Source organism: Mus caroli, unplaced genomic scaffold (assembly GCF_978045245.1).
Source record: "Mus caroli unplaced genomic scaffold, Mus_caroli_1 scaffold_5, whole genome shotgun sequence".
In the NCBI taxonomy this organism is placed as follows: Eukaryota; Metazoa; Chordata; class Mammalia; order Rodentia; family Muridae; genus Mus; species Mus caroli.
The window spans coordinates 138,143,881-138,167,981 of record NW_028227260.1 but is presented as its reverse complement, the minus strand read 5'-3'; positions in this window follow the sequence as shown (position 1 = coordinate 138,167,981).

The window sequence follows — 24,101 nt, the reverse complement described above, 5'->3', positions numbered from 1 at the left end:
CTTCTGAATGCTAGAATTATGGGTGCATGTCACTATATTTGGCTTATGAAAATTCTTGTTCATGTTTCCTCATACACATAAGTACATGTCTCCTTAAGTATTACATATGGTTAGGTAAGTAGGTCATTAGCTAAATGCATTTTTAAAAAGGTTTTCTTGTGAATATACATATCTCTATAACAAATAAATGTATAGCTGAGAAAGAGACCACAGTCCACTTTCCAGAAATGCCCTACTCTCAGTGTTTACTACCTTGATCTTTGTTGTAGTATAAGAAGTGAATCGCAGTTTACAGAGTAGGAGATGATATAATCACAGGAGACTTATACCCTGAATATATAATGAACAACTAAACAGTAAGAAAAATTAGACTATGCAGTAGACAGGGACCTTAAATGAAGATAGTAACAAAGAAAGTTATCCAGGAAAAGTATAGATTTAAACCACATTATTATATCATACATCCCATCCTGAATGGCTTATGCCAGGAAGCCTGACAATGACAAGTACCATGACAAATGGTAGGATGTGAAGCATCATGAGTATCAAGCTGATGGAACTGTAAATTGGAGCAGGTTGGAAAACAGTTTAGCCTTACTCACCAAGTGAATATAGACTATATAAGGAAACAATTCTGTTTGAGTAATGTGCCTAGGATGCATACATGCATCCGTGGACACTGCAGTGTTACTTGTTCTAGCCTGTATGTGAAAATGATGATAATGTCCATCAATGATATAATGGATAAATAAATGGAGCATAACATTGAGTAAAGGAGGACAGTTTTAAAGAATGCTTTGTGTTTGTCTTAGTTTTTATAAACAAAACCATGCTAAACAGTGGATTATTGTATTATCAGTGGTAAAACCAGACAGCAAAGCGAGGAAGGATGGAAGGATGGAAGTCTCCATTAGTATTGATGAGGGGTGCAAGGAGATACTGAAGGCTTATGGGCAAGGAGCTAGTAATGTTCTGTTTCTAGATTTGGTGGGAATTAGATGAAATATTTCCCTTGAAATACTTAATAAGCTGAATTTTTACATTTTATTTTCCCATGATATTCTGTTTCATGATTCTGTTGAAAAGGGAAAAAATATAACCTCTAATTTTAAGGAGTAGAGTTGTTCATATATCCTTTATAAATGGCAGCTATAGATTGTTTTCGGACACATTGTATAAAACTTACCATATGGGGCTGGAGAGATGGCTCAGTGTTTAAGAGCACTGACTACTCTTCCAGAGGTCCTGAGTTCAATTCCCAGCAACCACATGGTGGCTGACAACCATCTGTAATGAGATATGATGCCCTCTTCTGGTGTGTCTGAAGACAGCTACAGTGTACTCACGTATATAAAATAAACAAATCTTTAAAAGAAAAAAAAAACTTACCATCTGTGATTGTAGCTGTGTGGTAAAGCATACTTAGTATGCTTGTTAGTCTTATGTCAATTTGATACAAGCTAGAGTTATCTGAAAGAAAGGAATCTCAAGTGAGAAAATGTTTCTATAAGCTCTAGCTGTGAGGTATTTTTAGTTTTTTTTAAATACTTATTTTTATTTTTAAAATTTATTCTTTTCTCATATATTATAACCTAACCATCCCCCCACCCCCCCTCTTCCCTAAATCCACCCCTTCTCTGTTTCCCTTCAGAAAGGAACAGCCTCCTAGGAATAGCAATCGAACATTGCATTACAAGTTGCAGTAAGATGAGGCATATATCCTCATAGCAAGACTAAATGAGGCAACCCAGTAGGCGAGACAAGCTCCCAAAAAAAAGGGAAAAGAGAGAGCAAGGGATTTTTTAAAATTAGTGATAGACGAGGGAGGGTTCAGCTCATTGTGAGTTGTGCCATTCCTGGGTTGGGCAAGCCATGAGGAGCAAGCCTTGAGGAGCAAGCCATGAGGAGCAAGCCATGAGGAGCAAGCCAGTAAGCAGCACCCCTCTGTGGTCTCTGCATCAACTCCTGTTGCCAGGTTCCTGCTTGTTGGAGTTTCTTTTTTATTTTATTTTATTTATTTATTTATTTTTGTGTGTGTGACAGGGTTTCTCTGTGCAGTCCTGGCTGTCCTGTAACTCACTCTGTAGACCAGACTGGCCTCGAACTCAGAAATCAGAAATCCGTCTGCCTCTGCCTCCCAAGTGCTGGGATTACAGGCGTGCACCACCACTGTCCGGCTTGTTGGAGTTTCTGCTCTTTCTTCAATGATGAACACTGATGTGAAAGTGTAAGCCAAACAAAACCTCCCCCCCCCCAACCTTGGTTTTTGGTCATTGTGTTTTCTCATAAAAATAGAAACACTTGGTATGTGTAAGGACCTGGATTTAATCAAGCAAGCAAGCAAACAAAACACAACAAAACAAAACCCCAAAACCCCTACAGCTTTTTTTTTCATTTTATTTTTTATTAGATATTTTCTATATTTACATTTCAAATGTTAGCCCCTTTCGTAGTTTCCCCTCCGAAAATCCCCTATCCCCTGCCCCCTCCCCCTGCTCCCCAAGCTACCCACTCCCATTCCTGGTCCTGGCATTCCCCTATATTGGGGCATAGAGCATTTGCAAGACCAAGGGCCTCTTCTATCATTGTAGCAGAGGCCATCCTCTGCTACAAATATAGCTAGAGCCACAAGTTCCACCATGTGTGAGCTTTGATTGGTGGTATAGTTCCAAAGATCTCTGAGGGTACTGGATATTTCATATTGATGTTCCTTCTATGGGGCTTCAGTCCCCTTTGACTCCGTGGGTCCATGGGTATTTCTCTGGCTTCTTCATTGGGGACCTTGTGCTCTGTCCAGTGGATGACTGTGAGCATCCACTTCTGTATTTGCCAGGCACTGGCAGAGCCTCGCAGGAAACAGCTATATCAAGCTTCTGTTAGCAGGCTCTTGTTGGCATCTACCTAGTTAGTGTCTGAGTTTGGTGGTTGTTTATGGGGTAGATCCCCAAGTGGAGCAGTCGCTGGTTGGTCATTCCTTCAGGCTCTGCTTCGAACATTGTCTCTGTAACTCCTTCCATGGGTATTTTGTTCCCCATTCCAAGAAGGAACTTTGGTTCCTTCACTTTGGTCTTCTTTCTTCTTGAGTTTCATGTGTTTTGCAAATTGTATCTTGGGTATTTTAAATTTCTGGGCTAATATCCACTTATCAGTGAGTGCATATCATGTGTGTTCTTTTGTGATTAGGTTACCTCACTCAGGATGATATCTTCCAGGTCCATCCATTTGGCTAGGAATTTCATAAATTCATTCTTTTTAATAGCTGAGTAGTACTCCATTGTGTAAATGTACCACATTTTCTGTATCCATTCCTCTGTTGAGGGGCATCTAGGTTCTTTCCAGCTTCTGGCTATTATAAATAGGGCTGCTATGAACATAGTGGAGCATGTGTCCTTCTTACCGGTTGGAACATCTTCTGGGTATATGCCCAGGAGTGGTATTGCTGGATCTTCCAGTACTACTATGTCCAATTTTCTGAGGAACTGCCAGACTGATTTCCAGAGTGGTTGTACAAGCTTGCAATCCCACCAACAATGGAGGAGTGTTCCTCTTTCTCCACATCCTCGCCAGCATCTGCTGTCACCTGAATTTTTGATCTTAGCTATTCTGACTGGTGTGAGGTGGAGTCTCAGGGTTGTTTTGATTTTTATTTCCCTGGTGATTAAGGATGTTGAACATTTTTTTCAGGTGCTTCTCAGCCATTCAGTATTCCTCGGGTGAGAATTCTTTGTTTAGCTCTGTACCCCATTTTTAAATAGGTTTATTTGATTTTCTGGAGTCCAGCTTCTTGAGTTCTTTGTATATATTGGATATTAGTCCCCTATCAGACTTAGGATTTGTAAAGATCCTTTCCCAATCGGTTGGTGGCCTTTTTGTCTTATTGATAGTGTCTTTTTCCTTACAGAGATTTGCAATTTTATGAGGTTCCATTTGTCGATTCTTGATCTTACAGCACAAGCCATTGGTGATCTCTTCAGGCATTTTCCCGCTGTGCCCATATCTTTGAGGCTTTTCCCCACTTTCTCCTTTTATAAGTTTCAGTGTCTCTGGTTTTATGTGGAGTTCTTTGATCCACTTAGATTTGACCTTAGTATAAGGAGATAGGAATGGATCAATTCACATTCTTCTACACGATAACCACCAGTTGTGCCAGCACCATTTGTTGAAAATGCTGTCTTTTTTCCACTGGATGGTTTTAGCTCCCTTGTCAAAGATCAAGTGACCATAGGTGTGTGGGTTCATTTCTGGGTCTTCAATTCTATTCCATTGATCTACCTGTCTGTCTCTGTACCAGTACCATGCAGTTTTTATCACAATTGCTTTATAGTACAGCTTGAGTTCATACATGGTGATTCCACCAGAGGTTCTTTTATTGCTGAGAATAATTTTTGCTATCCTAGGTTTTTTGTTATTCCAGATGAATTTGAAAATTGCCCTTTCTAAGTATATGAAGAATTGAGTTGGGATTTTGATGGGGATTTCATTGAATCTGTAGATTGCTTTCAGCAGGATAGCCATTTTTACTATATTTATTCTGCCAATCCATGAGCATGTGAGATCTTTCCATCTTCTGAGATCTTCTTGGATTTCTTTCTTCAGAGATTTGAAGTTCTTGTCATATAGATCTTTTACTTCCTTAGTTAGAGTCACACCAAGGTATTTTATATTATTTGTGACTATTGTGAAGGGTGTTGTTTCCCTAATTTCTTTCTCAGCCTGTTTATCCTTTGTGTAGAGAAAGGCCAATGAGTTGTTTGAGTTAATTTTATATCCAACTACTGCACTGAAGCTGTTTATCAGGCTTAGGAGTTCTCAGGTGGAATTTTTAGGGTCACTTATATATACTATCATATCATCTGCAAAAAGTGATATATTGACTTCTTCCTTTCTAATTTGTATCTTCTTGATCTCCTTTTGTTGTCTAATTGCTCTGGGTAGGACTTCAAGTACTATATTGAATGGGTAGGGAGAAAGTTAGCAGCCTTGTCTAGTCCCTGATTTTAGTGGGATTGCTTCAAGTTTCTCTCCATTTAGTTTGATGTTGGCTAGTGGTTTGCTGTATATTGCTTTTATTATTTTTTGATATTGGCATTGAATTCCTGATCTTTCCAAGACTTTTATTATGAAGAGGTGTTGGGTTTTGTCAAATGCTTTCTTAGCATTTATGGAGATGATCATGGTGTTTTTGTCTTTGAGTTTGTTAACATAGTGGATTATGTTGATGGATTACCATATATTAAACCATCCCTGCATCTCTGGGATGAAGCCTACTTGGTCAGGATGGTTGATTGTTTTGATGTGTTCTTGGATTCAGTTTGCGAGGATTTTATTGAGTATTTTTGCATCGGTATTCATAAGGGAAATTGGTCTGAAGTTCTCTATCTTTGTTGGGTCTTTTCGTGGTTTAGGTATCAGAGTAATTATGGCTTCATTGAATGAAGTGGGTAGAGTACCTTCTTCTATTTTGTGGAATAGTTTGAGAAGAATTGGAATTAGGTCTTCTTTGAAGGTCTGATAGAACTCTGCACTAAACCCATCTGGTCCTGTGCTTTTTTAGGTTGGGAGACTATTAATGACTGCTTCTAACTCTTTAGGGGATATGGGGATGTTTAGATCATTAATCTGATCCAGATTTAACTTTGGTACCTGGTATCTGTCTAGAAATTTGTCCATTTCATCCAGGTTTTCTAGTTTTGTTGAGTATAGCCTTTTGTAGTAGGATCTGATGATGTTTTGGATTTCCTCAGGTTCTGTTGTTGTGTCTCCCTTTTCATTTCTGATTTTGTTAATTAGGATGCTGTCCCTGTGCCCTCTAGTGAGTCTGTCTGCCTAAGGGTTTATCTATCTTGTTGATTTTCTTAAAAATCCAGCTCTTGGTTTGGTTGATTTTTTGTATAGTTCTTTTTGTTTCCACTCAGTTGATTTCAGCCCTGAGTTTGATTATTTCCTGCTGTCTACTCCTTTTGGGTGAATTTGTTTCCTTTTGTTCTAGAGCTTTTAGGTGTGCTGTCAAGCTGCTAGTGTGTGCTCTCTCTAGTTTCTTTTTGGCGGCACTCAGAGGTATGAGTTTTCCTCTTAGGACTGCTTTCATTGTGTCCCATAAGTTTGGGTCTGTTGTGGCTTCATTTTCATTAAACTCTAAAAAGTCTTTAATTTCTTTCTTTATTCCTTCCTTGACCAAGGTATCATTGAGAAAAGTGTTGTTCAGTTTGTTGTGCCCATGTTTTGTATGGAATCTTCTGCACCTGAGATTCTCTCTTCCAACTCTTGTATTCTGTTGCTGATGCTCAAATCAATGGTTCCTGATTTCTTTCCTAGTATTTCTATCTCCAGAATTGTCTCCCTTTGTGTTTTCTTTATTGTTTCTACTTCAATTTTTAGGTCCTGGATGGTTTTGTTCAGTTCTTTCATCTGTTTGGTAGTGTTTACCTGCAACTCTTTAAGGGATTTTTGTGTTTCCTCTTTAAGGTCTTCTAGCTTTTTACCTGTGTTTTCCTGTATTTCCTTCTTAAAGTCCTCCATCATCATCATGAGAAGTGACTTTAGATCCATGTCTTGCATTTCTGGTGTGATGGTGTATCCAGGACTTGCTATGGTGGGGGAGTTTGGTTCTGATGATGCCAAATAACCTTGGTTTCTGATGCTTGTGTTCTTATGCTTGCCTCCTGCCATCTGATTATGTTAAGTGCTTGCTGCCCTCAATATATCTGATTGCAGTCTGTCCTTCCTATAATCTCAGTTGATTCAGGACTCCTCAGACTCCAGCTTTCTCTGTGTTCCTGTGATTCTGGGTTCCTGTGAACCTGAGATTCTGGGTGTGTCAGAGTTCTTGGCAGTCAAGCTTCCTCTGAGACACTGAGATCCTGGTGTGACCAAGCTCCTGTTATCCTGGGATCCTAGAATCCTAAGATACTGGGCATGTTACAGTGCCTGGAAGTGATGGCTCCTCTGAGGACCGTGGGGCTGTCTGGTGTGTTCAAAACCAAGGTATACCAGTACCGATCAGAAGGAACCTGAGCCACTGGTCAGTCGGGGCTCCAGAGTCCTTGTTCCTGCTGTCACAGGCCTGTCACAATTGGTTTGGAACAGATGTTGTGCTCCACTCACCAGTGATCCTAAGATTGCTTGGAGAGTCCTCTGGGGACCACGGGACTGTCTGCCGAGTTCGTGCCCAAGGTCAAACCTACAGCTTTTAACATTTTTCTTTACAATTAATATTGGTGATAGATGTTAGTACAATGACTCCCTAATTCCTTTTAAATACTAAAATGTATATATTATATGGCTATATTTAAGTATAGAAATAGATCATGAATTAATAGCAATTTATGGGATTCCTAATTTTTAGCAGTTGTATACAACAGAGGCAAATAGCCTTTTAACACAAGGAAGAGAGGAAGAGTATGTTTAAAGACATTCACCCTGCCTCTGTTTTTCTGTTTGACTCTCTCTCTCTCTCTCTCTGAAAAAAAAATCTCCATAGTAGGCCAAGCTTGCTTAGAATTTGTGTCCCTCTGAGATTTTAGGTGTTTGCTATCATGGCTGGCTCTATGTATTTATGTGTGTTACTGGAGATAGAAGCTAGGGCTTTGTGCATGCTAGGCAAGTACTGTACAACTGAGTAAAATTCCCAGTCTTCCTTTTCCTTTTTTTTTTTTTTTTTTTTGGAGACAGGGTCTAAAAATCCATTAGCCTAGGCTGACCTTGAAATCACTGTAGCCCAGTGTGGCCTTAAACTTGGCATTATTCTGTTTAAGCCTCCCAGGTAGGAAGATTACAGACTTCCACCATTAGGCCCCGGTCCATGCTTCTTTTTTGCCTTCAATCAATCAATCAATCAATCAATCAATCAATCAATTAATTAATTTTTTTATGCTCCAGATTTTATCCCTTCCATCCACCCCCACCCCTTCCTGTCCACCCTCTGACTGTTCTACATCCCATACTTCCTCCCCACCCCATCTCCACTAAGATGTACCAATCCCTCACTCCCCACCCCCCAACCTTTAAACTCCCTGGAGCCTCCAGTCTCTTGAGGTTTAGGTGCATCTTCTCTGACTAAACCCAGACCTGGCAGTCCTCTGCTGTATATGTGTTGGGGGCCTCATATCAGCTAGTGTATGCTGCCTTGTTGGTGGTCCACAGGGGTCCAGGTTAATTGAAACTGCTGGTCCTCCTACAGGCTCGCTTTCCTCCTCAGCTTCTTTCAGCTTTTCTCTAGTTCAACCACAGGGGCCAGCAGCTTTTGTCCATTGGTTGGGTACAAATATCTGCATCTGACTCTTTCAGCTGCTGTTGGGTCTTCCCAAGTGAAGTCATGCTGGGTCCCTTTTTGTGAGTGCTCCGTAGCCTCAGTAATAGTGTCAGGCCTTGGAACCTCCCCTTGAGCTGGATCCCACTTTGCACCTGTCGCTGGACCTTCTTTTCCTCAGGCTCCTCTCCATTTCCATCCCTGCAGTTCTTTCAGACCGGAACAAGAGTTTTGGGTGAGAGTTTTGACTGTGGGATGGCAACCCCATCCCTCACTTGATGTCCTGTCTTTCTGCTGGAGGTGGGCTCTACAAGTTTCCTCTCCTCACTGTAGGGCATTTCATCTAGGGCCCCTCCCTTTATGTCCTGAGAGCCTCTCATCTCCCAGGTCTCTGGTACATTCTAGAGGGTCCCCCCCAACCTCCCGAGGTTGCCTCTTTACATTCTTTCTGCTGGCCAGCCCGCAGGACTTCAGTCCTTTTCCCTTACCCAATACCAAATCAGGTTCCCCTCTTTCCCCTCCCCTTTCCCTCTCAGGTCCCTTCTTTCCTTCTGACTTGTGATTGCTTTCTTCTCCCTCCCAAGTGGGACTGAGGCATCCTCACTTGGGTCCTTCAGCTTGTTGACCTTTTTGAGTTCTGTGGACTGTATCTTGGGTATTCTGTACTTTTTTGTGGCTAATATCAACTTATTAATACATACCATGCATGTTCTTTTAGATCTGAGTTACCTCACTGTATTATTCAGGATTCTCTAGAGTCACAGAACTTATGGGTAGTCTTTATATAGTAAAGGAATTTATTGATGACTTAACAGTCTGCAGTCCAATTCCCAACAATGGTCAGTAGCAGTTGTGAATGGAAGTCCAAGGATCTAGCAGTTACTCAGTCCCACATGACAAGCAGGCGAAGGAGAGAGAGCCTTCCTTCTTCCAATGTCCTTATATAGTCTCCAGCAGAAGGTGTAGCCCAGATTAAAGGTGTGTGCCACCACACCTTTAATCCCAGATGACCTTGAGTCCATAGCCACTATGCGTCAAGATCTCCATTCCAAGATCCAGGTCAGAAACTTCTATCTCCTAGCCTCCAGATTAGGGTCACTGGTGAGCCAATTCTGGATTGTAGTTCATTCCAGATATACTCAAATTGACAACCAGGAATAGCCACTACAATTCACCCCTTGTCAACTTGACACAAATAATATCTCATGTTCCCATGAAACAATAACAAGGTTGTGAATATGCCTAACAGGAATAGCCACTACACTCACTCAGGATGACATTTTCTAGTTCCATCTATTTCACTGCAAGACTCAGGATGTCCTTATTCTTAATAGTTGAGTAGTATTCCACTGTGTAAATAGCCCACATTGTCTTTTTTCTTTTAATTAATTAATTTTTTATACTCCATATTTTATTCCTTTCCACATCCACCCTTCGACTGTTCCACATCCCATACCTCCTCCCTACCCCCTGTCTCCACGTGGATGTCCCCACCCCCACTCCATCTGGCATCTAAACTCACTGGGGCCTCTAGTCTCTTGAGGGTTAGGTGTATCATCTGAATGAACACAGACTTGGCAGTCCTCTGCTGTATGTGTGTTGGGGGCCTCACATATCAGCTGGTGTATGCTGCCTGTTTGGTGGTCCAGTGTTTGAGAGATCTTGGGGGTCTTCCTACAGGGTTGCCCTTCTCCTCAGCTTCTTTCAGCTTTCCCTAATTCAACAATTCAACAACAGGGGAATGACCCACATTTTCTTTTCTTTTTCTTTTTTTTGGGGCGGGGACAGGGTTTCTCTGTATAGCCCTGGCTGTCCTGGAACTCACTTTGTAGACCAGGCTGGCCTCGAATTCAGAAATCCGCCTGCCTCTGCCTCCCAAGTGCTGGGATTAAAGGTGTGTGCCACCACCGCCCAGCGACTCACATTTTCTATATCCATTTTTCTGTTGTGGGACATCTGGATTTTTTCCAGCTTCTGGCTATCACAAACAAAGCCGCTATGAACAAAGTGGAACACGTGCCCCTGTGGTATGGTGGGGCATCTTTTGGGTATACTCCCAAGAGTTGTATTGCTAGGTCTTCAGGTAGATCTATTTCCAATTTTCTGAGGAACCTCCAGATTGATTTCTAGAGTGGTTGTACCAGTTTGCAATCCCATCAGCAATGGAGGAGTGTTCCTTTTTCTCCAACATGTGCAGTCACTTGAGGTTTTGATCTTAGCCATTCTGATTGGTGTAAGGTAGAATCTCAGGGTCATTTTGATTTGCATTTCTCTGATCACTAAGTACTTTGATCATTGGAGAAACCATCAAAATTTTTACTTCAGGGGCAAGTTAGGGGCTGTAGGTATAGTTCATGGGGATAACTTATGTTTACAAGTATAAGGCCCTAGGTTCCATCTCTAACTCCACAAAAAGATCAATAAGAAGCTGAGAAAAAGATTTAAGACACACACAAAAGGCACAGGACTGGCGAGATCAGTCTGCAGTTTAGAGCATGTATTGCTTTTGCAGAATACCAAAGTTCAGTTCTCAGTATACATGCTCAGCAGCTCACAGCCTTTTATAACTCCAGCTCCAAGAGGATATTATACCTCACCTCTAAGAACACCTGTACACACACACACACACACACACACACACACACACACAATGACAAACACAATAACAAAGCGCTAAAAGAGCTAACACCCTTATATATAAATAGCAATAATCTAAATGATTATTTAGATTAAAGGAATTTTAAAACAGCTTGGGAAAATAGTGTAAATGGCTCTTTAAGCAAATCACATAAATTCAATCTCAGTAATAGTATGAAAAACTGTATATTTAAGTCTGTACTGTTACTTAACCCATTAGATTGGTCCAAAAGGAAAAAAAAAACCCACATGAACCAGGTGTGGTGAGCCAGGTCTATAATCCAAGCAACCAGAAAATGAGGCAAGAGGATGACAATGTTGAGGTCAGCCTAGTGAGTTCTAAGCAGGCCCAGGGTTATGTAGTTAAGACTGTGTTTCACAAACAACCAAATAGAATGACAAGATATTATGTTATTTTGGGTACTGTAAAAATAGATGCACAATGGATAAAACTCACACTGTATGTAATTTTGCCTATCTATAATACTGAACATATAATTATCATTTTCCTGGCAATTCTACTTATAGAAATGCTCAAAGCTAGGCACGGTGCTAGAAAGATGTTTCTGTGGTTAACACAATATTTTTGTCTTCCAGAAGACCAAGGTTCAGTTCCTAGCACTTACATGATGACTTATGACCAGGATACCCAACACCTTCATCTGGCTTCTGCAGGTACCAAGCAACACATAGCACATATACGTATATATAAGCAAAATACTCATACACCTAGGGCTGGAGGAACTTAGATTTCTACTTCTTATTCCTAAGGCAGCTAGGACAAGGGTCTTAAAGCCCATGCCCACAGTGACATACTTCCTCCAACAAGGCCATGCCTACTCCAACAAGAGTAGGCATGCCACTCTCTAGGCCAAGCACATTCACACCACCCAACATTCTACTCCCTAGCCCCCATAGGCTTGTTCAAACAGATGAGTCTATGGGGGCCATACTTATCCATAGCATAATGCAAAATATATTGAATTCAACATCCAAAGTTCCCACAGTCTATAGTAGTCTCAACAGTATTAAAACTCTAAAGTTCAAAGTCTCTTCTAAGATTCATACAATATCTTAACTGTAATCCCATATAAAGTAAAAAATACTGGATCAAAGCAAGACAGAAAACCAGCTGGGCAAACTCCAAATTCACGTCTCCATGTCCAAAGTCAAAGTGCTCTTCAGATCTCCAACTCCTGTTGACTACTGTTGGAAAATCTGGCATTCAGCAGCAACAAACGTCATTCTCTATAGCTGGTTCCATTCCCTGTTAGCAGCTTTCCTCGGCAGATATCCTATGGCTCTGACATCTCTAATATCTTGGGGTATCCAAGGCAACTTCAATGTTACAGCATCTTATTCCAATGTCTGGGATCCACACATAATCTTCTGGATTCCTCCAAAGGGTTTGCATCACTTCTTCAGCTCTGCCCTCTGTAGCACTCTAGCTTCTGGTTGACTCCACTCCACTGCTGTTGCTGTTCTTGTTGATCATCCCAAGGTACTGGCATCTCTAATTTGCTTCAATCTTCCAGCAAATTAGGCTTTACCAATAGCATCTCATAGGCTTCTTTCATGGTGCCAAGCCTCAGCTCCTTTGCATGACCCCTGCAGTCCTGGGCTGTCAACTGCAACTGAGGCTGCACCATCACCAATGGCCTTCCTTTGCCTCTCACAGTGTCAAACCTCAGCTGCTCTTCATGACCCCTTAATTCCTTCAAAACCAGTACCAGCTGGGTGATTCTTACACATTACCAAGTTCAACTGCAGCATGAGATACAACCTTGGCTTATCTTTGTAACACAACCAGTCTCTTAATCACAGGTAATGTCTTAGCTCCAGCTAACCAGCATTAATTGTCCTAGTAGTCCCTTCTATTCTATTCAGACTCTAAAGCCAGAGTCACATGGGTGAAGCTTCTAAGTTTTGCTGCTTGCTGGAGCTGGAACACGGCCTCCTTGTTCTACTATATTATCAATAGCTTTCTTGTTTTCCAACTCCTTTACTGATTGGCTGTCCTGGAACTTGCTCTTTAGATTGACCTTGAAATCAGACATCTTCATGGCTATGTCTCTGGAATGTTGGGATTAAAGATGTGTACCACCATGCCTGGACCTAAGTTTTTTTCTGCGTGGAACTTGTTCTATACCAGGCTGGCCTTGATCTACATGTATAAAGTTGTCTCAAAATTGAGCTCACATAGGAAAAGTAGAGAGAACAAATTGGAAATGGTACCAGTCTTTAGAAAACCTCAAAGCGCACTTCCAGTGATATACTTCTTCCAGCAAGGCCACACCACCCAACTCTACCCAAATAGGGCCACCAAATAGGGACCAAGTCTTCAAATACTCAAGAATATGGAGAACATCTCATTGAACCCATCACAGGCCATTAATATCAACTTAAGGCAAGTAGCCTTTCCCTTGAGTTTAGCAATTGAGTGTCTTCTACAGCCTGTGGTATGGGTGTAACAGAAAGTATTGGCTGTGGGTAAATACTTTCCTTTAGAGTTATTCTCTGATTTGCATGCCACTGTTAAAGATGTTTCAGACCTCTGCAAGAATCAAGAAGAATGAAATAACTAATTCCAGCTACTCCGTGGGGCAGTGAAACAATACAGTCACTGAGACTTGAGTTGAAAAAGTAAACAAAAACAAGGAAGGTCTAAATAATAGAGAATTGTAAGTATCTTCGGTTTCTATTGCTGTGCAGAGACACCGTGACAATGGAAACTCTTATAAAGGAACATATTTAATTGGGGTTGGATTACAGTTTCAGAGGTTTAGTTCATTACAATCATGGGAGGCAACATGGTGGTATATAGGCAGACTTGGTGCTGAAGAAGGATCTGATTGGCAGATAGATAGAAGGAAGACTGTGGCATTGGGTGTGTCTAGAGCATACATGAGACCTCAGAGCCTGCCTCCAGTGATACACCACCAAGGTCACACCTACTACAAGGCCATATCTCCTAATAATGACAGTCCCTGTGGGCAAGCATTCAAACACATGAGTCTATAGAGGTCCCAGTCAAATCACCACAGTAAGCATGAAAAATGCTAACAAAATGTCAAAATTTCCTCCATGGAAAGTAACAGGAAAGCTTAACATGTATGGAAACAGTAAATACAGTAGAAATGGTAGAATGTTTCCCAGATCAACTTCAGTTTTTGTGTGTGCATATATTTGATGTGCATTTGTGTATATGCTCATGCATGTGAGCACAGGTATATGTACCATGGTGCATGTGTGGAGATCAGGGGACAACTTAGAGTGCTGGTCCTTGATTTAGAAACAGTCTCTTTATTATTCATTACTATGTACCCCAGGCTAACTGGACTACAAGCTCCTGGAGATTTCCCTGTCTCTGTCTCCCATCTTACCATAGGAACACTAGGATTACGATGCCCATTCAGCTTTTATATGGGGTTTGGGGATTTAAACTCAAGTCCTAAAACTTGCTTAATTAAACACTTAGCCCACTAAGCCATCTCCTTAGCCCCACTGAACATATTTTATAAATAATTTAATCAGTGTAGAATCTCTTTTATGATTAAGTACAAGCAAAAGATGATTAGAGCATACTGTTGTAAAGCTTAAAATGATTTATTTTTAAGTGTTTTTAAGTGTGTGTGTGTGTGTGTGTGTGTGTGTGTGTGTGTGTATACAAGAAAAGGTCAGATTCCCTGGAATTGGAGTTACAGGTCGTTGTGAGTCACCCAATGTGGTTGCTGTGCTCTTAACTGCTAAGCCATATCTCTATCCACCTAATTTTATTTCAGCTTTTCCAATAGAGAATATTACAATAGAGATATGATAGAGTAAGGTTTTGATTTATCCTTTTATAGGGAGACATTTATAAGTTAGAAGTGGAAACATTTACAGGAGAGATTCTTTTTGTAAATTAGTGGAAATCTCATTCCATCAGATAATCAGAGTCTGTCTACTTTTGTGTCTGTGTAGTTTTAGGCGGACAAAAGTTTGGTTAATCATTCATGAGACAAAGAACACGGACTTGAAGGTCTGGTAGGTGTTGTCTGCACATATAGACAAAGCAGGGGAAGATAGGAGTCTTAGTTATATGGGGAGACTTGTGTGTAGTTCTTGGTATTTGAGCAAGGAGAGTAATTTCCAATGGTCCTGTATCCATGCCTGTATTAGTTAGGGTTTTATTGCTGTGAACAGACACTATGACCAAGGCAAGTCTTATAAAAAAATAACATTTAATTGGGGCTGGCTTACAGGTTCAGAGGTTCAGTCCATTATCATCAAGGTGGGAGCATGGCAGTATCCAGGCAGGCATGGTGCAGGAGGAGCTGAGAGTTCTATGTCTTCATCCAAAGGCTGCTAGTGGAAGACTGACTTCCAGGCAACTAGGGTGAGGATCTTATACCCACACCCACAGTGACACACCCATTCCAACCAGGTCACACCTATTCCAACAAGGCCACACCTTCAGATGGTGCCACTCCCTGGTCCAAGGATATACAAACCATCACATTCCACTCCCTGGTCCCCATAGACTTGTTCAAAAACATGAGTCTATTGGGGCCATACTTAAACATAGCGTAATGCAAAATGCATTTAGTGCAACTTTCAAAGTCCTCATGGTCTATAGCAGTTGCAACAATGTTAAAAGCCAAAGTTCAAGGTCTCTTCTGAGATTCATTCAACTTAATTAACTGTAATCCCCAAAGCAAGGCAGAAAACCAGCTGGGCAAACTCCAAACTCTGCATCTCCATGGCTGATGTATGTCAAAGTGGTCTTCAGATCTCCACTCCTTTTTCATCTTTTTTGACTGCAACAAACTGCTTCCTCCTGGGCTGGTTCCACTCCCTGTTAGCAGCTTTCCTCAGCATGTATCCCATGGCTCTGGCATCTTTAACATCTTTGAGTCTCCAAGGCAATTTCAATGTTACAGCTTCTTCTTTCAGTGTCTGGGATTCCACTTGATCTTTTGGACTCCTCCTAAGGGCTAGCATCACTTCTCCATCTCTGTCCTCTGTAGCACTCTATGCTCAGGTTGATCCACTCCATTATGGCTGCTGTTCTTGGTGATCATCCCATGGTACTGACATCTCCAATACACTGGGGTGTTCCACTCCAACTAGGCTTCACCAATAGCCTCTCATAGGCTCTCTTCAGGGTGCCAAGCCTCAAATCCGTTGCATGACCCCTTCAATCCTGGGCCATCAACTACAGCTGAGGCTTCACCTTCTCCAATGGGCTTCCCTGGCCTCTCACAGTGCTAAGCCTCAGCTTCTCTCCATGATCCCTTCATTCCTTCACAAGCAGTACCACCTGAGTGACTCTTACACATTACCAAGTACAGCCGCAGCATGAGGTACAACCTTGGGTATCTCTGGAACACAGCTTCTTTGTGCTCCCAGAAAACAATTTCCAGAAGATTTCACCTCAACGATGCTGGTCTCTTCTTAATTACCGCTAATTCCTTAGCTCCAGCTAACCAGCATCAATTTTCCCAGTAGTTCCTTCCATTCTTAACTCTAGAGCCAGAGGCACATGGCTGAAGCTGCCGAGTTCTGCTGCTTACAGGAACTAGAACATGATCCCCTTGTATTATTACATTATCACTAGCTTTATGTTTTCTAAATCCTTCAGTGCCTAAGCTTGGCTATCCTGGTTCTTGCTCTGTAGATTGACCTTGAATGCAGAGATCAGTATGCTTTTCTCATGGGATTAAAGGTGTGTACCACCATGCCTGGATCTAATTTAGCTGAGTAGGATCTTGCCCCAAGGTCCCACTCCCTTAATCTTTATCTCCTAGAACACAAGATTTTGCTCCATTTCACTTCCTGGTACCCCTTTAATCCTCGAACAATATATTTTATATTTTTCCTTTCTAAGCTTGCTATGCTTGTTCAAACTTCTCTTCATAAGACTTAACCAGAGAACAAAGTCTCTGCTTGGCTGTTTTGAAACTTCTTTTGTCAATGCAATTAATCCAAGTCTCTTCACCTTAGCCTCAGGCAAACTTTTCAGACAAGGGCAAAAAGTAGCCACATTCTTCACCAAAATACCACAAAACCAGTCTTATGCCACATTCTGAAATTCTTCTCCTTTGAAATCTCTTGGGCCAGGTCAACACAGTTCAAATTACTCCCAGCAACAAAGTCTTCCATATTCCTACTAGGATGACCCATTAAGCCCCATTTAAAGCATTCCACTGCTTTCCAAATCCAAAGTCCCAAAATCCACATTCTTTCAAATAAAAGCATGGTCAGGCCTATCACAGCAATACCCCACTCCTGGTACCAACTTCTGTATTAGTTAGGGTTTTACTGCTGTGAACAGACACTATGACCAAGGCAAGTCTTATAAAAAAATAACATTTAATTGGGGCTGGCTTACAGGTTCAGAGGTTCAGTCCATTATCATCAAGGTGGGAGCATGGCAGTATCCAGGCAGGCATGGTGCAGGAGGAGCTGAGAGTTCTATGTCTTCATCCAAAGGCTGCTAGTGGAAGACTGACTTCCAGGCAACTAGGGTGAGGATCTTATACCCACACCCACAGTGACACACCCATTCCAACCAGGTCACACCTATTCCAACAAGGCCACACCTTCAGATGGTGCCACTCCCTGGTCCAAGGATATACAAACCATCACAATGCCACTAGCCACATAATATTCTGTCCCATAGAATGACTAATTTATGACTGAAAGAGGAGGGGGTGTGGTACAGGCCAATTTTATTCTTGACTGGGAGGTCTTCCATCTTTTCTCTTGCCAGATTTTTTTATATACTTTTTATTAGGTATTTTCCTCATTTACATTTCCAATGCTATCCCAAAAGTCCCCCATACCCTCCCACCCACTCCCCTACCCACCCACTCCCACTTTTTGGCCCTGGCGTTCCCCTGTACTGGGGCATATAAAGTTTTCTTGTCAGATCTTTTGAAGTGATAATTTTGTATGGAGCAATGACATCACCCTCTCTTCTGCCTCAGCTGGGCTGCCACCTAGAGGATTACTTAGTTGGTTTTTTTTTTTATTTTTTTATTTCCAGTTTTCTTTGTTGGATATTTTCTTCATTTACATTTCAAATGATATCCCCTTTCCTGGTTTCCCCTCTGAAAATCCTCTATCCTCTCCTCCCTCCCACTGCTCCCCAACCCACCCACTCCTGCTTCCTGGCCCTGGCATTCCCCTATACTGGGTCATAGAACCTTCACAGGACTAAAGGCCTCTCCTCCCATTGATGACTGACTAGGCCATCCTCTGCTGCATATGTAGCTGGAGCCACGAGTCCCACCATGTGTTTTCTTTGATTGGTGGCTTAGTTCCAGAGAGGTCTCGGGGGTACTGGTTAGTTCAAATTATTGTTCATCCTATGGGGCTGCAATCCCCTTCAGCTCCTTGGGTACTTTCTCTAGCTCCTTCATTGGGGACCCTGTGCTCCATCTAGTAGATGACAATGAGCTTCTACTTCTGTATTTGTCAGGCAGTGGCAGGGCCTCTCAAGAGACAGCTATATCAGGCTCCTGTCAGCAAGCTCTTGTTGACATCTGTAAGAGTGTCTGGGTTTGGTGGTGGTTTATGGGATGGATCTCCAGGTGGGGCAGTTTCTGGATGGTCATTCCTTTAGTCTCTGCTCCGAACATTGTTTGTTTGTTTGGTTTTGGTTTGTCGAGACAGGGTTTCTCTGTATAGCACTGGCTGTACTGGAACTCACTTTGTAGACCAGGTTGGCCTCGAACTCAGAAATCCACCTGCCTCTGCCTCCCAAGTGCTGGGATTAAAGGCGTGCGCCACCATGCCTGGCTCGAACATTGTTTTTGTAACTCCTTCAATGGGTATTTTGTTCCTTCTTCTAAGAAGGATTGAAGTATCCACACTTTGGTCTGTCTTCCTTCTTCTTGAGTTTCATGCGTTTTGCAAATTATATCTTGGGTATTCTGAGCTTCTGGGCTAAAATCCACTTATCAGTGAGTGCCTATCATGTGTGTTCTTTTGTGAATGGGTTACCTCACTTAGGATGATATCCTCCAGATCCATCTATTTTTCTAAGAATTTCATAAATTCATTGCTTTTAATAGCAGAGTAGTATTCCATTGTGTAAATGTACCACATTTTCTGTATCCATTCCTCTGTTGAGGGACATCTGGGTTCTTTCCACCTTCTGGCTATTATAAATAAGGCTGCTATGAACATAGTGGAGCACGTGTCCTTATTATATGTTGGAACATCTTCTAGGTATATGTCCAAGAGTGGTATTGCTGGATCTTCCAGTAGTACCATATCCACTTTTCGGAGGAGCCACCAAACTGATTTCCAGAGGGGTTGTACCAGCTTGAGTTCCCAGCAGCAATGGAGGAGTGTTCCTTATTCTTCACATCCTTGCCAGCATCTGTTGTCACCTGAGTTTTTGATTTTAGCCATTCTGACTGGTGCGAGGTGGAGTGTCAGGGTTGTTTTGATTTACATTTCCCTGATGACTAAGGATGTTGAATATTTCTTCAGGTTCATCTTGGACATTTGATATTCCTCAGTTGAAAATTCTTTGTTTAGTTCTTTACCCCATTTTAAAAATAGGGTTATTTGGTTCTCTGGAGTCTAACTTCTAGGGTTCTTTGTATATATTGGATATTAGCCCTCTATCGGATGTAGGATTGGTAAAGATCTTTTCCAAATCTGTTGGTTGCCGTTTTGTCTTATTATTAATGTCCTTTGCCTTACAGAAGCTTTGCAATTTTATGAGGTTTCATTTGTCAATGCTTGATCTTACAGTACAAGCCATTGGTGTTCTTTTCAGGAATTCTTCCCCTGTGTCCATATCTTAGAGGCTTTCCCCCTCTTTCTCCTCTTTAAGTTTCAGTGTATCTGGTTTTATGTGGAGGTCCTTGATCCACTTGAACTTGAGCTTTGTTAAAGGAGATAAGAATGGGTCAATTTTCATTCTTCTACATGCTGAGTGCCAGTTGAACCAGCACCATTTGTTAAAAATGCTGTCTTCTTTCCACTGAATGGTTTTAGTTCCTTTGTCTAAGATCAAGTGACCATATGTGTGTGGGTTCATTTGTATTCCATTGTTCTACCTGCCTGTCACTATACCAATACCATGCAGTTTTTATCACTACTGCTCTGTAGTACAGCTTGAGGTCAGGGATGGTGATTCCTCCAGAAGTTCTTTTATTGTTGAGAATAGTTTTTGATATCCTGTTTTTTTTTTAATTCCAAATGAATTTGCAAATTGTTTTTTTCTAACTCTATGAAGAATTGAGTTGGCAGCCACGGCTATACAGAGAAACTCTGTCTCAAAAAACCAAAATAAAATAAAATAAAATAAAGTGCTGAAAAGAGATGAATTCAAGAAATAGCTGTTACAACTGACAAGCAGAATCAAAAGGAATACTAAAAAGACTTAAATATTTGAGAAATAACTGTTTTACATAGGTAATCACCCAGTCATAAAAATATCCTCAAGGTATAAACTGTCCTGTGGTAAAGGTCAGTCATGGATGTGTCTGTATAAGTCTTTTTTTTTTTTTTTTTTTTTTTTTGGTTTTTCGAGACAGGGTTTCTCTGTAGCCCTGGCTGTCCTGTCACTTTGTAGACCAGGCCACTTTGTAGACCAGGCTGGCCTTGAACTCAGAGATCTACCTGCCTCTGCCTCCCAAGTGCTGGGATTAAAGGCGTGTGCCACCACACCCGGCTGTATAAATCTTTATTACAATGTATAGAGTATTTCATTGGTGCTAAATTAGTGAGCACTTCTATGTAATATCCCATGGTACTTTGAGAAACTGCTCTAAATAAAGAGAAGCTTATCATAAAGATTCACTGAGGTGGCATTTGGGACATGAGCTAGCTCAAACCAGATCCATAGAAAACTAAAGGGAGTTTTAACTTTTACCTTTAAAGTTACTTCAAGATTGCTTTTAAAAGTGACTGAAATAGTTAAAAATTCAAAGTGGTCTGGACTGCCTTACCTAAACTAACATCTACAAGAAGGATATGAGCTGAGAAATTTACTAATCTAGTTGTAAACATGGATACTTTCTTATGGTAAATGAAGAAGGTTTTAGATGGAAGACCCAAGTATAATTTATAACATTCCAACACCCATGTCTCCTCACAACTGCCTGTAACTCCAGTTCCAAGGGGATGGCCTTTGGCACTCATGGTACCCGTAGTTGTGTTCATATATAACTATGAAGACACTCATACTCATTAAAATATTAAATAATTAATATACAGTTGTCTAACTACAGGTTATGTTCTCCAAACTCTTTAGTGGAGCAGGGAAGATGACAGAACTCTGAATTTCACACAATAATGGTAATGAACTGAAGCTGAGTTTTTGGTGCTTGGCCAGAAAGTATATTTGTGTGTAGGAAACTTTGAAAGAGTAAAAATCTCTATATGACAGAAAGAATGAAAGTCAGCTTAGGATAAGAGAAAAAAAGCCTTGCAGTTAACTGGACAGACAAAATTTCAATACATAAAAGGTAAGAAACCTTACTTCTAGTCTTGCAGTAGTGATAAAATGCCATAAAGCATAATTACATCCCTTCCCTTTTCTGTTACTACAGCTTTATCAATGATGTCAACCAAATGTCTTCCATTTATTTTTAGGAATTTCTCATTACTGAGCTTATTTGACATTCTATAGGTAGGGTTGCATCTGTGTAGTTGCCCTACAACCCTTGAGGCTTAGCTCCTGCCTTACATTCTACTTGTGAGTTTGAGTTCTGTGTCCTTGTTGATAGCCACTGAGGTCTGCTTCTTCGAATGGCATGTGTGTACTGGCTAGTTTTGTGTCAACTTGACACAGGCTGGAGTTATCACAGAGAAAGGAGCTTCAGTTGGGGAAATGCCTCGACAAGATCCAGCTGCAAGGCATTTTCTCAATTAGTGATCAAGCGGGGAGGTCCCCTTGTGGGTGGTGCCATCTCTGGGTTGGTAGTCTTGGTTCTATAAGAGAGCAGGCTGAGCAAGCCAGGGGAAACAAGCCAGTAAGTAACATCCCTCCATGGCCTCTGCATCAGCTCCTGCTTCCTGACCTGCTTGAGTTCCAGTCCTGACTTCCTTTGTGATGAACAGCAATGTGGAAATGTAAGCTGAATAAACCCTTTTCTCCCCAACTTGCTTCTTGGTCATGATATTTTGTCCAGGAATAGAAACCCTGACTAAGACAAATTGGTACCAGCATAGTGGGGTATTCCTGTGACAACCTGACACAAAACTAGCTGCTGATTAGGTGATAGTAGCTTAGAAGACTGTGACAGGCAGGGCTCTCTAGAAGGTGGTATATTGCTTTGAATCAGTTTCTCCTATAACAAGGATCCACAGGTTCAGGAATCAAGGGGTGGAAAAGCAAATAGTTCCAATCACTGTCACCCCTAGTGACTCACTAGGAAAATTTTTGCTTTCTGTTCCTACAACTTTGTGTTTTGCTGGTCTAGAAATTTTGGCTCCAGATGAGGAAGCATTCCTGCGAGGAACCACAACAAACATTAAATTAAACTGGAAGCTCAGATTTGCCCTGGCTACTTTGGGCTTCTACTGCCCTTAAACCAACAGGTTAAGAAAGGAATAATGATATTAGGAGGGGTGGTTGACCTCAACTACCACAGGGAAATTGGATTGTTTCTCCACAATGGAGGTAAGATGAATTATATTTGGAGTGCAGGAGATCCTTTAGAGTGTCTCTTGGTGCTACCATGTCTTGTGATTAAAATCAGTGGGAAACTACAACAGTCTAATCCAATCAGGATGGCAAAGGGCACAAACCCATGAGGAATGAAGGGATGGGTCACTCCTCCAGGAAAAGAGCTGTTGAGGTGCTTACACAGGGTAGAGGAAATACAAAATGGGTAGTGGAGGAAGGTAGTTATAAATACCAGCTAAGGTCAGAAATGAGGATTATAGTTGACATGAATGTTTCTGTTATGTATTAAGAGTGTATTTGTAAAGATATTTGTGTTTTCTTTCCTCAGTTTCTTTATCATGTGATGTAACATGAATTAAGAGAATGTCAAGAACTATAATATTTATTTTGAGATACTAAAAAGACTATTCCTTGACTAAGCCAGCTCAGTCAGTCAACAGGGTATCAAGGGAGGGAGTGAGGATTGAAAAGAAAAAGACAATTAGACAACATTATAACATGACTACAGCCAGTGCTGAGGCTGAAGCAGGTTTATTTTTTCCAGTCTGCTATTATACCATTCTAAGTACATGCAAAGAATATAGTCAGTCCTAAGGCATAAACAGAGAGTTAAGGAATAAGCATAAACAAAGGTTTCATGATTACTGTATTCAGAGTCTTAACAAAACCCATCAAGATACAAAGAACATATTCTTCAGCTCTATTCATGAGCCTACTTCCTAGTCCTAGACCAATGTCAAATTCTTGGCTGAGCTTACTTCTGTATCCTAGACCAATGTCAAATTCCTAGAAGTGGCCCCCAAAACTCTCCACAATTCCCCAAGGGACATTTCCATCCATTCTACATTTATAGTGCATTTGCCTCATACAAATGTATGATGGATAGAAGGTTAGGGCAGTGTATTCCAGTCAGGATGACAAAGAGCACAGTCCCATGAGGAATGAAGGCATAACATTGGGTGTAGTTATGGCCTGGTTAAATATATAATGCAATTACAATTGTATGTGGGATAGTTAAGTTTAGGCATATTTATGAACTGGTTACTGTTTTCATTTGGAAATTAAACATGACATAAAGAGACACGATTGTGTGTCATGGTGTCCATGCATGAAGGCTCAGGCAGAGTGTCTTTCTACCAAGTTGTGAAGGTGAGCCTGGATTGTATTAGAGACTTCAATATATTGGAGATTACAGAGTCATGGGAAAGCTACCAACAGGGTATAGACTCAGCTTGGGAGGGAGAGGGGGGAGAGGGAGAGGAAAAGGGATAGGGGAGAGAGAGAGAGAGAGAGAGAGAGAGAGAGAGAGAGAGAGAGAGAGAGAGAGAGAGAGAGAGAGAGAGAGGGAGGGAGGGAAAGAAGGAGGGGGAGAGAGAGAGGTGTGATGCAATCAACAAAGCTGGAAGGAGTTGGAAATCTGAAAAGTATGTTGATATAAGGCAGAGAGATACAGCAGGAGTTTGTCTTGCTGATTTTTAGACTTTCTTGGTCCAGTGTTTCCTTATTATGCTCCCCCATTCCCCCTTTTGGAATGGTAATGTATAGTCTGTGCCTTTGTATGTTAGAAGTATGTGATATCTT